Source organism: Hibiscus syriacus, unplaced genomic scaffold, assembly GCF_006381635.1.
Source record: "Hibiscus syriacus cultivar Baekdansim isolate YM2019G1 unplaced genomic scaffold, ASM638163v2 tig00110429_pilon, whole genome shotgun sequence".
In the NCBI taxonomy this organism is placed as follows: domain Eukaryota; kingdom Viridiplantae; phylum Streptophyta; class Magnoliopsida; order Malvales; family Malvaceae; genus Hibiscus; species Hibiscus syriacus.
This window is the reverse complement of record NW_024062733.1, coordinates 5447610-5463536: the sequence shown is the minus strand read 5'-3', so window position 1 is coordinate 5463536 and position 15927 is coordinate 5447610. Positions and strand designations below refer to the sequence as shown.

The 15927-nt window shown below is 34.3% G+C and overlaps 1 pseudogene; it reads left to right on the top strand.

Moving 5' to 3' along the window:
• The first annotated feature begins 742 nt into the window (after positions 1 to 742).
• On the top strand, positions 743 to 12719 carry LOC120124805 (annotated as a pseudogene).
• Positions 12720 to 15927: the final 3208 nt, after the last annotated feature.

Below are 15927 nucleotides of genomic sequence, written 5' to 3'. Positions count from 1 at the left end.
ATGTTTTTTTCTATTTCTTATTTTCTTCTTAAATCTTTTATTTTTTTTTATTTTTCTCCTTGATTTATTTGGTTTTTTCCCTTTTGTTTATTTTATTTTATTTTTTTACCTAACAGTTTTCGACTCCTTTAGAAGAGCCCCAACCAATCAAAGGGAAGCAATTCGAATCGGATTTTTAATTTTTAATTTTCAAAATTAAAGACAACCGACAAATGAATTGGTTCCCAAAGGGCGGTTCAAGGGTGCTAATCCTTCCTTGACCGTAACCGACTCCCGAACCCGACACTTTTCTGGTAAAACGCAGATCAGATATGATGGTGTCTGATTCACCTAAATGATTTTTAAAGTGATCGGTGGCGACTCTAACCCAATCCTTTCACGTCGAAGCCCAATTCCGGGCCCAACCGAAAGACGCCGCGACAAATATTTTTTCAAAAGCATACTTAACATCTACTTTTGATTTCATTTTGGTCAACCATAATTAAAAAAACTTATCAAGTGTCACCATAAGATAATGACATGACAACATTGAAAAATTTCAGATCAGCATTTCTGTTAATTTTTAACTGTGTGTGACCAAAATAAAACCAAAACGTGGCGTTAGGTATGATTTAAAAAAAATAGTTGAGTGACCAAAACAGAAAAAAAGTAGTAAGTAGAATACTAAACTTGTAGTTCACCCTTAAATGATTTATTTCGGTCGGAAGTAGTGTTTTGATATTTATTATTGGCAGTTGCAAGGCAAAGTCAACGAAAGATTTGGCTTGAGAAGCGGGCGTATTCCTCATCAATCCCAAAACCATCAGCTTTTCTACCACCCCACCCCACCCCACGTGTCTCCGCCGCGAAATGGAGACGAAGACGCCGCTGCTAAACGGAGCACCATCTCCGGCCACCACCAGTACTACGTTGACGTTGTTGGAGAACGGAGACTATGCGCCGGTGAATAGCTTCGAGGAAGTGAAGTGGGTGTTTTGGATAGAGACGGTGAAGATGTGGAAGATTGCCGGTCCCATTGCTTTCCAAATATTTGTCAATATGGAACCAACTCTTTCACTAGTATATTCGTCGGTCCCATTTCTTTTGGCTTCATGGTTCGTTCTCTCTCTCTCGCACTCACTACTATGATTCGTCTTTTATTTTCTCTTTCATCCACGTGTTTTTCTTCTATTCATATATCTTCAAGTACCCAATGTTTTCAATCGATTTAAAAAGATTATATGCCTTGTTTGTTGTTACTTTAGTTATAATGAAGTCCCTCTCCAAAACCTATGTATGTTGCACGGATACGATAATCCAATGTTGTTTCAAGTACTCAATACAACCCGAGATGAATATGGGACGGATATAATTTGTGTATGCACTGGGGACTTCCTATGTTGAAAGGTACGATAGAAGTTTGGATACGTCGAAAAAGATTTTCGAAAACCTGTTAGAGACATTTGATCTTCAAGTGTGTATCCAAGGTTATTTTTTTAAAAAAACTTAACTTAAAAAATAAATAAAAATGATTTTGAATAAGAAATTAAAGTTGATTTTGAAGACTAAAATATCAGTTAATTTATGACGAATTTTCGAACGGGATCTAAATATTTCTAGGTTGATATGTCTTCTTACGTATGTATCATCTTTTAGTTATCTTTCTAACACATCTTAAAACATTATAATTGAATGTCGGAAACTCAAAATATGCATATTGTAACGTAGATAGTGCAATCACGAAACTAGACATAGGTCTAATATATGATTTTATAGTAATTACGTATTTTAAAATTTTAGAAATTATTATTTTACATTCCCGTATTCCTATAAGTGCAACATAGTTCAAAACTAACATTAAAGCATTGCCATTTTCTTAAGGGGGAGGAACCTTAATTTATAGTGCAAATTATGGGAATGTAGCTTGGCATGGGGAGTGCACTTGAGACACTTTGCGGCCAAGCTTTCGGTGCGGGGCAAATACACTTGCTAGGCGTTTACATGCAAAGATCCTGGATCATCTCGCTGGCTTCCTGTTTCATTATCTTACCGATTTACATATTCGCCACACCAATCCTTAAAATTCTAGGCCAATAAGAAAAGATCGCCAAGTTAGCAGGGGAGTTCACCATACTAACAATTCCACAGCTGTTTTACTGGCCGTTAACTGCCCAACAGGCAAGTTTTTTCAAGCTCAAAGCAAGGTAAACGTGCTGGCTTGGATTGGATTTGTGGCTTTGCTTCTCCAAATTGGGATCCTATGACTGTTCATCGATGTGTTGGGGTGGGGTACAACCGGTGCGGCCATTGCATTTGACATCACCAACTGGTAGATCACTTTAGCTCAAGTGGCTTATGCTATATTTTGGTGCGACGAGGTGTGGACTGGGTTTTCATGGCTGGCGTTCAAGGACATATGGGCTTTTGTTAGACTCTCCATTGCCTCAGCCGTAATGCTTTGCCTTGAAGTTTGGTACATGATAAGCATGTTTCTTGTCGTCGGTCACCTTGATAATGCAGTCATTGCAGTTGGATCCCTTTCCATTTGGTGAGTTCATACTAAGAAAAATTAGAGTATTAAAACAACATTGTCTAAACTAGAAATTTGCTTCTGCATTTACAGTATGAACTTGAACGGGTGGGAAGCTATGTTGTTCATTGGAATAAACGCTGCTATGAGGTATTATACTGAGTTTAGCATCATTTTCAAAACTGAATAAAAAAAGGTTTACTGTTTGTTTTATCGGTGCTCAGCGTTCGGGTTTCGAATGAGCTAGGATGGGGACATCCAAGAGCAGCCAAATACTCGGTGTATGTTACGGTGGTGCAGTCTCTGCTCATCGGCCTTTTATGCACGGCTCTGCTTGTCATTTTTACTAGCAGCAAAACAATGCAACGAGCTGTTTCTCATCTAGCATACCTTCTTGGTATCACCATGGTTCTTAACAGTGTTCAGCCTGTCATAACAGGTGCGTGTGTCATTATGCTTAATATTGCTTAGTTTTTGCATCTTTTCTCGTACTCTTCTTGTAGGTGTTGCCGTTGGAGGTGGATGGCAGTCATTGGTTGCTTATATTACTTTAGGTTGTTATTATGCTTTTGGTCTTCCCCTCGGCTGCCTACTTGGTTACATAGCCGACTTTGGAGTGATGGTATGTTATTTTTGGTTTTTTACATTTCCATTTGTTTCTAATCAGTTCAATGTCAAAAACTCGCCTTCTGATTGTAGGGGCTTTGGGGAGGTATGATAGCTGGAACCGCTTCGCAAACCTTGCTGCTATTGGTTGTTCTTTTGAAAACAAATTGGAACAAGGAAGTTAGTTTAAATTGGCTTTGCAAATTACGAATATGAGTACATTCTTGATATAAGCGTTGTGGAATTGCATTTGCAGGTGGAACAAACATCGGAACGTATGAAGAAATGGGGCGGCCAAGATATCAGTACTGTCGGGACAAATAGTAGCGTTTAGATCACTTTCATATCATTAATTGTTTCATCTGTTTACGTAGGCTTTCACTTGGTATTATATTATTCAACTTCATTCATAAAGTTATTTCTTATATGTCAAATAGATTTCGCCAGAGGAACACATGTACCAGACACAAGAATTGAATAATTGTTATACTTATGCAGAAAAGGAGGAAACATTACAGTGAAAACTGAAACTTTAAAGTTTCGAAAACACTATGCTGCAGCTTTCTGTTTCTTCGGCATTCGGTAGCCACCAACCACACACGCGTGATCGCGCTCAAAAGGTTCGCTCAAAAGGTTTGAACAGCTCCTGTTGCAATTTCTTAACTTAATCCATGTTCACTCTTAATGCAATTTTCTTTTTATTAGTTTGAAATAAGTATCAGATAATCAGTTCAAAAATAACTCATAATTATTTAACATTAAACGTTTATAACTTGCATAGGGAGCTGGTGAGGCGCGTGTGGACAATTTTATACTCTTAATCCATCAGTCGGACGTGTTCCCAACCGTGCCAGCTGTGAAAAGCTTTACTTTGAAGCTTCTAAAGCAGTGGTGCCCAGGGTTGGTTTTTAGACCCAATGATCAATTATTTAGGGTATTGGGCCCATCTAGATTTTATTTTAGAGAATACAATAATTTTTACAATGTACTCCGAACTCATAGGATATTATTTTTAAATGGTTCATGAGTAGTGTGTCTTATGTGGGTTATTATTTTATTATCATTAAAATGAATCGTCACGTCGAGGTGACGAGTCTATTAAAATATTTTTTTTAAATTAAAAATATAAATAAAATTTATAAAATTTAAAAAAATTTAGGCGGAACTCCTCACATCGAGTTCCTTCAAATTCAAAAATACTAGCAGTTTTCTAGTCGTTGGTTAGTAGGCAAACGAGGCAACTGTCACTTGGAACTCGTCACCTCGAGGTGACGAGTTCGGCCGGATAAAATTAAAAAAAAAATTAAAAAATAATTTTATTTATATTTTTAAAAAAATACAAAGTAAATAAATAATTGTAAAAATTAAATTATTTACAAAAGAAATTATAAAAACAATTATCTATATTTCCTAAGTTCTTGATTATGTCGAGTAGTTGTCGAATGATAATGGTGTCGACCTCATTGAGTACGCCGAGGTCGTAGGCCTTGATTATCGTCGTCGTCGTCGTTGCTGCTGTCGTCTTACCGAGGAGGTGTACTCAACACACTCTGCGGTCCACCTTCGAAATACGGTGATGAATTTATGATATTTGACTCCATGATTACCGGAATTGCTTCGACTTGGCTGCTACTTTGTTGACCATATAGAATATGGTCACACTCACCTAAAACTGCATGTTTTGTCGAAGATGCTTGAGTATATTGCAGTGCATCCCATAAACCTCCAACCCAATGCAGTCGAGTCACGGTTGAAGTATGAAATAGAGGATAGAAACTGAAACTAGTCTGAGATGCATAATAGTACACTTCAGCTGCAGATGCTAAAGTGGAAGAAGACGACGACGATGCTTTCTTTTTGGACTTGGACTTGGAATTGACGCATGTGGCCTGATGATATTGTCATACTCCTCTCTATTTCGATATCGTGAGATATGGTTTCCCATTTGCTTCGTAAGTTCAGAGATAGGGAGAATGGTCAAAATCTAGGTAGAACAGTCTAATGTCATCACGTGGGGGGATCGAATAATGCAATAATGGCGTTATGGCACATCATAAGTAGGACCCATCATATCGATTGCATGGAGCTCGTCCATATTAACTATTTGCATAGGAACGCTTAGTGCGACGCAAAATGTCGCATCACTCTATTAGCGGCGTGCCACTCAACAATCACATAATGCAATAATGGTGTCACGATACACTATAGGTGGGACCCTTCAAAACTTGCCCCGATAATAATTAGTTGATCTCCTCATCGATATATGGAAGCCAAGAGAACTGTAAAATTAAATATCAAAGTTAGTATATATAAAGTTAAAAAGATTCGAAATAATAATAATAATTTTGTTTGTCATACTGCATATCAACCGACGATGTTGATCCTCATCCGTATGCCTTGTGCAGTGGCACCTGCCAACTTCGTCTCCGATATTTTATTACATCATCTAAAATATTTAAAAATAAAAAATATTATAAAAAATAAAAATAAATAAATTTATGAAATTAAAAAAAAAGGTTAAATAAATGAAGTTAAACAATTAACTTGTAGCCAGCGAAAACTCAACGAGGGCTGGTGTAATTGGCGTAAAAAATAGAAAGCTATATCAAGCACAGGACTATAGTAGTATCAGACAACCTGCTACATCGGCTTTTTGACTCGGCTGGACAATTGTAGCCTTGTAAAGCTCCAAGTACAGAAAGACTAAAATCACCAAGCTCCACCTGGTATTACAACATACATCGAAGTCTTCCAAATATTACAGATACTGAGTGTGTGCCAAATTACTGGATACACTATAGGTGGGACCCTTCAAAACTTGCCCCGATAATAATTAGTTGATCTCCTCATCGATATATGGAAGCCAAGAGAACTGTAAAATTAAATATCAAAGTTAGTATATATAAAGTTAAAAAGATTCGAAATAATAATAATAATTTTGTTTGTCATACTGCATATCAACTGACGATGTTGATCCTCATCCGTATGCCTTGTGCAGTGGCACCTGCCAACTTTGTCTCCGATATTTTATTACATCATCTAAAATATTTAAAAATAAAAAATATTATAAAAAGTAAAAATAAATAAATTTATGAAATTAAAAAAAAAAGTTAAATAAATGAAGTTAAACAATTAACTTGTAGCCAGCGAAAACTCAACGAGGGCTGGTGTAATTGGCGTAAAAAATAGAAAGCTATATCAAGCACATGACTATAGTAGTATCAGACAACCTGCTACATCGGCTTTTTGACTCGGCTGGACAATTGTAGCCTTGTAAAGCTCCAAGTACAGAAAGACTAAAATCACCAAGCTCCACCTGGTATTACAACATACATCGAAGTCTTCCAAATATTACAGATACTGAGTGTGTGCCAAATTACTGGATTTATTCGGTAATAATATCCCTTCGATCACTTGGAGAAGAAAAGCCCAGGACACGAAAATAACCTCTACCTCGATAGACTCGACAGTCACTTGGAACTCGGATTCCAACCACGTTATCATTACCCGATAGCACTTGATGACGTTGGATGGTGGTCATTTCCCCAAAAGTTGGTAGACTAACGTCGTGGGGTCGTAAATGTTTTGCCTCACCAGGGGCTCCATTCACAGGAACACCGAGTTGGTAAGCGACATCTTCCAAAATAATCGTCGCTTCACCACTCGGGAAATGAAACGTGTGCGTCTTGGGCCATCAATGTTTGATCAGAGCCTCAATCAATAGTGGGTACAACTTGAAGCCACTTAAAAATATAATGGGAATAGACTGATTGATGTAGATATGACATTATCCACCGATGTGGCTCTCCGATTGTCATCCCCTGCTTACGAATATTCCATTCATCGTCGTCTGAAAGTTGTTGGATCGACGAAACATTGGCGTTATCAGGTGCAACATATTTTCTCGGGTTGTCATTTTTTGAGATTTTTTCACAACGTATGTTTTTTTAAATTTTTTTTGGATTTAGGGCTTGGTGAAAAACCAAAATCCCAAACCACTATTTATAGAATTACCCTCAACGACTATAAACGACTAGGAATTTCAAATATCCAACCAAAGGTGACGAGTTCCAAATGTCTGTTGCTGACCGTTACCCCATCTACCTGTTGACTAATGGCTAGAAAACGACTAGTATTTTTTAATTTGAAGGAACTTTAATTTATAATTTTTATTTTTTAAAAAACTATTTTTCAATGGACTCGTCATCTCGACGTGACATGTCATTTTAATGACAATAAAATAATGACCCATGTGGGGCCCACTACTCGGGGACTATTTAAAAATAATATCCGATGGAACTTGTCAACTCGAGATAATGAGTTCAGGTTGCATTGTAGAAATTGCCGTAATCTTCAAAATAAAGTTTGGGTATGCTCAATACCCTAAATAATTGACCCTCTTGGTGTATTAGGTCAAACAAACGACCAAGAGTTTGGGTGAAAGCCCTAATCCGATGGATTAACACAAATGAATCTTTCTTGCTGGGCATTGAATTATTTTCTGATAGACTTTTCGTAAAAGAAATTGGGTTAAGGTTTGAGTTGCAATGGGTTTGGATTAATTTGTAAGTGGACTTTATTTATGAATTTTAATGGTGAAAGGACTTTTATTATAATGATGGATTTGGGTTTAATAAAATAGTGATTACAAATATAAGATAATATTTGTTCAAATAATTTCTATTATTTAATGATGAACGCTCATATATTTATACATATGTGGTGCTCGAAAACTTTAATCTCTCGTGCATGTATCAATAATTTTAATAGCACAAATATATATTTATTTAAAATATTACTATGTATTTTTAAATAAGGACGAATAATCTTGTGTGTATATGATATTCTTTTTTTGGATTGTCAATTACATTTTAGAATAAATTAATATATATTTTTTAAATAATTATTAATTTTTTTTAATTTTAGATAGAGAATTTTAATTTATATAATTAAAAAATTAATTATACATAATAGATAAACAAATATAAAAGTTAATTAAACAATGAATGGGTACAAATTAAATTTAATATAAATATATAATAGCATTGTTAATATTAGAATATATTTTTTCTTTAAATTTAAACTTTTATTAGATATTAATCCTAATTTTATTTTATTTTAAATTTCAATAGATTTTTTTCTCTAGAAAATAAGAAATCTTACTCGAATTTTAAAGTTTTAATAGGAAAATTTCATTTTAAAATTCTAATTACCTATTCATCCTAACTATACACCTAATAACTCTATAAATACCACGTGTGATTTATATTTTGATGTAAAGATACGTTTCTGTTTCTCTGAGTATCATGTGTACACAATTTTAATCCTTTCTATATATATTTTTTTGTCTATGCTCTATATAATTTACGCATTTATCTTTACCATTTTAAAATAAATGATAAATTATATTATAAATCCTCTATAATTTTACTTTAGTTCAATTTAGTATATATTTGTTTTTTATTCAATTAAAGTAATGTGATATAAATTCGGTAGTTTTGTATGCAATAATCCAAACAAAAGATAGATAAATCAACAGTGAGTTTGTAACAGTATTCTGCTTATTGTATGTTTATGAAGACTGAATTTATTATTATCATCATTTACATGTTTATCTTATAATAATTTTATTAAATAATACTATGTATTTTTTTCAAATGCTCATGATCGATCATTGTTGTGGGAATAACAATGAATAAGATTAATATGAAATTAGATTAATTTCCACTGGATGAATATGTATGTATGAAATACAAATTAAATTCATATATATTTATTAAGAATAAATAAAAATTAAACCGATTACTTTTGAGATTAGTGCATGATAAATCACAAGTTAATCTTTAACAATTATGCCAGTAAATCATTATAGTTCTCAACACAATAAGCACATTGTGTTTTGACATAATCAAGAGTTGTCTTTAATGAGCAATTATAAAGATTTTGCTTAAACATAATAAGAATCATGTAGTGAGACATGAACAATTAAAATAGAACTTGTATCTCCTATTATAAGAGAGATATCTTTAAGCTCCTCTAAGGTTGAGAATGAGAAATGTATGATCGTACTCAAATAAATGAACACTGTAACTCTCTAGACCTGACCTGGACGTTACAATCGAATCTAGGCGGTCACATGTCGTATAAAGAAATACTTTTCATATTCAAAACATAATAGAAATCCATTTTAATAAATAAATACGTATAACAATAAAATGACAGAAATATTCAGCGGTAAAAATCATACGGTAATATATATATATATCAACATTGAAAAACTATATAAAAAAATTCAAAATAGAATACCAGTAGTACAGATACATACAGACATTAGTAAAACATGTGTCACAAAAATATAATAGAAATGGGCATAAAGAAATATACAATTGTACAAAATTAAGAACAGTTGATCCTGCTGATGCCAAGTCTGCTAGCCTACTGTCGGATAATATCTGTATCAATCTTAGAAGTCGGATACGATAGCCTACTGTTGAGTCTACCTACCACAGTTAGTGATAGGGATGGCAATGGGTCGGGTCGGGTCGGGTTTTTGGGCCACCCGACCCGACCCGAGAAGAAAGGGTTTTTCACCCGTGACCCGACCCGACCCGACGAAATTAAGGTTTCACCCGACCCGACCCGACCCGAATATATGACTTAGAAACCCGACCCGACCCGACCCGACCCGAAATAATAATAAAAAATTTTTATTCAATGAAAATAGTGACTTAATTGAAAAAAATTATACATGGAGGGACATTATTGTAATTATCCCTAAATATATAGGATAAAATTATATATATTTTTCGGGTCGGGTCGGATTTTTTTCACCCTAAACCCGACCCGACTCGACCCGAACAGTACATTTTAAAAAAACCCGACCCGACCCGAACCCGATTTTTTTTTAAAAAATCCGACCCGATCGGGTCGGGTCGGGTCGAAACCCGTCGGATTCGGGTTGAGTTGCCATCCCTAGTTAGAGATAGTGCTAGATCGAGTAGCTCTCGAAGAATGAGGATCATTCGGATATGCTGATAGGAAGCAACTGGTTTAGTTGACCCTCGATCAGGGGAAACTTGGGTACCAAGCTCGGTTTAAAACGGTGAATGGAAGAGAGCTTTATATTGACTCGTCGAAAACTTGATTCACCTCACCTCTCTACATGACGTCGATAATGGTGGCAAAACGAACATCGGAGGACTCGGGACGACACAAGGATCACGATGATACAGTATGTGTTGAGAAAGAAACTTCGATCGGCGACGAAACGAAGTTTAAATATTCTTGGAGAAACTTTCTAAAAAAGAAAGGTCGGATAGAGAGAGATTATGGGTTTCCGGAAATAAAAACTTTCATATTTTGTGTTGTTTTCTCATTTGGATTCGAATTTAATTAAAAATTTATTTTGGTCTCCAAATTTAACTAAAAATTCAATTTAATCCCCACAATAAATATAAAAGTTAGCTCCAAATTAGGGTGTCACAAATACATATCAATATCATTTATTTATTTAGTTCAACGGTTTTTGAGAAATTAAATATTTGACAGTATAATGTTCTCTTTTTTCATGTTTTATATTCTGTCAAGATATTATGTATAATGCCCTCTTTTCGAATTTGATCATCAGAATCCAATTGATTTTAGGGTATTAAACAAAATGATTATTTTATGAGATATATTGAAGTTGTTTGGATGACGATATTTCTATTTAATTTTGATGGCCATGCAGTGTCCTAAAAGCTACTAATAATTTGTAGGATTAAATGTGATTTAGACTTGTCGTCAATGTTATTTATACCTATACTATAGTACATAAAAAACAAACAAGAATGATTATGGCTTATCAATCTATGTTGTAATTTAAATGGGTAAGTTTATATTAAATTATAAGTAAGGATTAGTTATTATTTGGATTTGAATTTAATTTAAATAATTTAAATTCGTAGTCTAAATTATAAAATATAATTAGTTTATTATTATTTCCTTGAAGGATTAGGAAATAATAAAAAATATATAAAGAATTGAGATTTTAATTGTTATTATTTATAAAGATCTTTAAATAAATAATAATTAAAACATTGTTTTTAATCTAACCCTAGTTGTGATAGAGAGAGAGAGACAGAGAGAGATCATCCGAGTTAATAATAGTGCTTTGAATTAAAAATCACGATTGAGGCCCAATCAGGTGAGAGTTAAGTCCTCTAGAACCAATGGGGAAGGGAAAAAAATGTTATGGACAAGGTTGAAGGAGAAGAATATAGACGAGAGAAAATGGAAGAAGAGAGAATTAGGGAAAGGAAAACTCCATTCAATTCATACTTGAGAAATGAGCTCATTCCAAATATATTTTATTTGTTTACATTGTACTGGAGAATCTAGCAAATTGTCACCTGCAATCCGTACTAACAAATATAACGTTCTTAACAGATGTGTTGGGCTTCTGCATACTTGGCTGGTGTCTCCCCAGGTAAGGCAACTGGGCTTGAATACTTAATTGGTTTGTGCATCTCTCGCGTTCCCAATTTTGATTTCCCTCTTTCCATGCTTCAATTTCTCAATTTCCCGTTCTTATTCCCTAACCCCTGTTCATTTTTCTTCAATTTCATACCCTCGATACGCCCTTCATCTTCTCCAATCATAACAATACCCTCCCCTTAAGATGATTCTTGTCCCCAAGGATCGAATCATGGAAACTACACCTTCATAACAATATAGTCTTCCCAAGTATCCTGAGTAGGGTCAAGGTTTACCCACCTACCCAGAAGTTGAGTCACAGGCTTGTTATCGCGTTTAACAATTCTCTCCGCTAAGATATTTAATGGTTGAATCTAGAATTGACCTTTTTCATCCATTGCAGGAGGGCCCGTCGAAGCAATTATTGACTCTCTTATCATTTTATTCATGAGGCTCACGTGGAACACCAAGTGAAATTGTGAATGGTCGGATAATTCCAGGTGATAAATCCACCACCCCAATATTTTCTAAAACTCCGTAGGGGCCATAATATTTTGATGTTAACTTCAAATTCTTCATCAAGGCTAATGAATTATGTAGATAAAGTTGCAGCTTCAGGTAAACTTCATCCCCAACCTGAAATTATCTTTCTAATCTCTTCTTATCTGCTTGTTGTTTCATTCGGCTATGTGCTTGTTCTAATTGCTCCTTAACAACCCTTCTAATATTCTCTTTGCTGTCAAGTAACTCATTAACACTCTAAACTGTTGAATCTGTCTGCCATACCATAGTAGGGGGCTTATAGTCATATAATGCCTAAAAATGGGTTAACTTCCATGTTGTGGGTATGTTTTATTATACCACCACTCAGCATGGGGCAACCATCTGGCCCACTATGTAGGAGTTAGGAAACAGAACCCCCTTAGGTATTGTTCTAAGCACTGATTCATTCTCTCAGTCTGGCCATCTGTCTGTGGGTGGTAGGCTATGCTGAATAGGGTTTCATTAATTCCTTCCAAAAGGTACTGTTGAATATTTTATCTCTATCGGAGATGGTCATTTTAGGTTGACCATGTAACTTATACAATGCATTCAAATAGATTTTGACCACTTCAGCTACTGAATAGAGATGAGACAGTGGAAAAAATGACTATACTTAGTGAGTTTATCAATGACCACCAGTATATTATTCTTCTTGAAAGATGTAGGCATGCCCTCAATGAAGTCCATTGTGATGACTTCCCAAGCTTGATTAGGTATAGGGATAGGATGTAACAATCCAATTTGTGCTACATGCTCACCTTTAATATGCTTACAGACATCACATTACTGTACATAGGTAACCACCATAGCTTTAAGATTAAGTCAGTAAAAATAAATTTTAATTTTGTAGTAGGTGGCCTGGATGCTAGAATTCCTTCCTTGAGTGGAATCATGCAGTGTTTTTAGGAGTGGCACTATTAAAATTCCTGAAGCTCTAATATAAATTCTATTATCATACCTGAGAATGCCCCTAAAATATGATTGTCATACATTGAAATCCATTTTTAATGAAGTGGCTTCTATTAAATTCCATTTTCCTCCAGTAGTAGGATTAACAACTAAAATTGAAATCCATTCAGCAACCAATGTGTCTCCTCTATAAGTTGCTTCTACCTCTTGCAACCAACTTGGAATGATAGTGGAACTCCCATAGTGTATAATTGACCCTAGTTTTCCCACTGTCTACAAATAGCATTTTCCATAATATTAGACTTGCCTTTTCTCTATTGAATGGTGTTGTCCAAGCCCAATAGTTTAGTCAAACCCCTTTTTTGAATTATAATTTTTAATTTCTGCTCTAATAAATACTTTAAAGGTTCAAGGTTAGTTTTAATGACAAAGGGCCTGCCCTCAAGATAATGTCTCCACTCAGAAATAGGCAGTAAAATAGCTAAATATTCTCTTTCCTAATAGATAAGCCATTATTTATAGGACACAAATTCTTACTTAAAAATTCTAAAGGCCTCTATTATTGTGATAAAACAACTCCCACACCATTGGAACTAGCATCAGTTTCCAAATAAAATGTTTTAGACAAATTAGGCAATGCTAACACAAGGGCAAAACACATAACTATTTTCAAATAAACAAAAGATTCTGTAGTCTCAGGGGTCCATTTAAAGTTATCTTTCTTCAATATTTCAGTTAGGGGTCGACTGATTGCACCATAGTTCCTGATAAACCACATGTAGTAGCTAGTTAGTCCAAAAAATCCTCTTAAAGATTTAAGATTTTTTTGTACAAGCCAATCCCTCATAGCTTGTACTTTGGCTAGATCAGTAGCAACACATGTAGTTGATACTATATGGCCTAAATATTCAACTCTTTTCTGTCCAAAAAAACATTTTTGACCATATGGAAAATAACTGGTTACTCCTTAAGATCTCCAAAATAGATTGTAAATGTGTAACATGGTCTCCCAATGATTGACTATATACCAGAATGTCATCAAAGAAAACTAAAACAAAATTTCTAAGATAATTGGCAAATAGAGTATTCATAAGTGACTGGAATATTGCAGGAACATTAGTAAGGCCAAATGCCACTACCTTGAATTCAAAGTGACCTTGGTGTGTTCTGGATGTTGTTTTGTAGAAATCTTCTTCCTTGATTTTGATTTGGCAATAGCCCGACCTTAGATCAATCTTAAAAAAATAGTTAGCCCCTTGAAATTCATTTAACAAATGTTCCACTACTGAAATAGGAAACTTGTTTTTAACTTTCATCTGATTGAGTTGTCTATAATCCACACAAAACCTCCATGTGCCATCTTTCTTCTTGATAAGTAGGTAAGGGGTAGCAAAAGAACTTTTTATAGGTTGAATGATTTCAGCAGGTAACATAGTAGAAATTTGTTTCTCCACTTCTGATTTTTTATGATGAGCAAATCTATAAGGCTTGAGACTCACAAGAGTATAATATGATTTTAGGGTAATGGTATGATCATGACTTCTAACAAGCCATACTATTGCAATAAGGATTGTATCTATTGAGGGAATGCTGATGACTAAATTTCCAAAATCACTGCAAAAATATGGCCTATCAAATCATTATTAGTAACAATCATTTTTTAAAAAAGTAGCACCTGGAATTTATTGTAGTGTTGCTACTGGCTGTTGACCCCGAAGAAAAACTCTTTCCCTTCTTTCTTAAAAGTCAGTGTTAATTTACCAAAATCAATCAACATTGGCCCACATAATTTTAAACAATCCACTCCCAGTACCATATAACTGCCTCCCAACTAAAGAACTCTAAAATCATGACTGAAGGGGTGACTCTGTATCAACCAAGTATAGTTGTTGCATATTGTTGAACTATACAAATTTACACCATTAACTACTATAATAGAAAATGAATAAGTAGAAATCAATTTTTCCTCTTCAACAATCCATTTTGAAGTTTAAAATATGTTGATAGATGCTCTATTTAGTTATTATTTTATCTTTAAATTGATCTTTAGTTGTTAGTTTTTGTGGCTGATTTATTCGTTTGATTCATTTTCTGTACAGGACACTAGATTCTGGAAATTGCACTAAAATGACAGAATTATGCAGTTTTTTTTTATTTTCAGAATCGAGGTTGGATTAGTGGGCATGACTCCAGGCATGACACATGTGACGAGCCAATGAGTCAACATCTTCTAGAAGGTCCAATCATCACTTCTAGAAGGACGAATGAATTTTCCACGTTTCTGAAATTTGAAATCTAAGTTAAACTCATGTTTTTAGGATTTTAGTTTAAATATGTTAAGAATTATATTTTATCTTTGTTTTTAGTATTTTAGCTTAAATAGTTTAAGAACTATCATTAGGAATTATCTTTTATTTTTAGGAATTTTGTTTTTCTTGTATTTAGGATTTTTGAATGCTATAAATACATTATCAGAGTAAGCCTAGAAACACATTCAGAAATTATTCTTCTTCTTTGTCTGGTTTTTAATAGAAGTTTTTCTTTTCGTTTTCAAAATTTTTCTTTGTTTTATTTTTATTTTTATTTTCAAAGAAGCTAAATATGATTGTCATACTTAGCTATTTCTTCATAGCCCAGGGCTGAAGCGATGACTCAATCTTATTGTGAGGATTGAAAAGCACTAAAATAACTTCGAGTTTTTTTCTCAATTTTCTAGAGGAATAAGATTAGTAATCGACCTATCTTTTTAAAATAAAAATGTCTTTTAATAAAAAAAGCTCATTGATTCGGAAGTTGTTCTGATTTATAATTAGGAGGAATAGTCGACTGGTAGCAAATTCGACTTCCTGTGAACACACTTAGCAGCGGTCCGCTAAGGGAAATTGAGTTCGGGCTTGATTCTCATT